Source organism: Trichechus manatus, unplaced genomic scaffold (assembly GCF_000243295.1).
Source record: "Trichechus manatus latirostris isolate Lorelei unplaced genomic scaffold, TriManLat1.0 scaffold00170, whole genome shotgun sequence".
NCBI classification, from domain to species: Eukaryota; Metazoa; Chordata; class Mammalia; order Sirenia; family Trichechidae; genus Trichechus; species Trichechus manatus.
The window spans coordinates 4499323-4500591 of NW_004444106.1; positions in this window are offsets into that span (position 1 = coordinate 4499323).

A 1269-nucleotide genomic window follows, 5' to 3' on the forward strand; every position below is an offset into this window, starting at 1 on the left:
CCTCTCCTCTTTTTCTTTTGTCAGTCTGGCGAGTGGTTTGTTTATTTTTCTGATTCTTTCAAAGAACCAACTTTTGGTTTTGTTGATTCTTTCTATTATCTTTCTGTTCTCTATTTCATTTATTTCTGCTCTGATCTTTATTATTTCCTACTACTTTTTAAAGCAAAGAACTCAGAACTGAATGCATTACCAAAGTATAATTTGACCAGCATGAAAGAGATCATATCTATTATTGTGCTCTCTCTCTCTCTACTAATGCCTTGGATCTCATCTTTTTGACTGTCACCTCACACTTTTAATTCAAACTCAGCTTCTTGTGGACTAAGAGCCCAACTTTCCCCATGGTCTCCCTAATCATTCCAATCCAGTCGATATATCAACTCTTACTTAAGTATCCATAGCCATATACTTCCTTCTTTCTTCATTAGTGTCTATCTTTCTCTGGAAATTTCTATAATGTAAGTTTTTCATTATCTGTCTCACGTCTTTCTTCCCCCCTTAGGAAACTTCCCTAATAATTTCCCATTCTGATTTGTGGCACACAGGTGACTTTTTTTCTCTGCTTCTTGTTGGCTTTCCTCATAGACTGATGAAATATCACCCTATGACTTCAGGGATGGGGAGATAAGCTGACAATACTAGAGAATGTCCTAGTTTCTAATAAAGGTTTCCAGGACACCTCCACCCCCAACATTATTTTACCTGTAACTTCCTCTTCAGAGACTTGTGGGCAGAACAAGTACAGAAGTGAAATGTAGTGGGCAGGATAGATCCATACAGACTCCAATTGGCTAGTGATCATCAAAGCAAGGCTTTTCAGAGGTGCTCATCAGACTTCCTTCTCTAACCCTGAAAATCTCCATTTACTGGTAGAATGGTGTAGAGGACATTATCCATAACATAATCATCCTTATTTACTCTAACTATCCTTGTGTTGGAGTATCACCAGGAGCAACAATAAATGAGATTCTGCAATGCACTTGCAAGCTGTACTCAGATTTCAAATTCCTTCACCACACATTAGGACATATTAAGTGACTGAACTTCTTTAACTTTACTACTTGTGCTTTTGAATCATGCATATGCTTCCTCCGGCTCTAAACATAAATTTGAGCCACCTCACCATCCTAAGATGGCAATGAGAGCTTGGGCAATAGGAATTTCCATTAATGTTACCTGATTAAGAAGCTAAATATAATACCAGCTGAATCATCAATGTGTCCAGAATCCAAATAAAATTTTTTTTTTTAATTTTCTGATGTTTTGGAT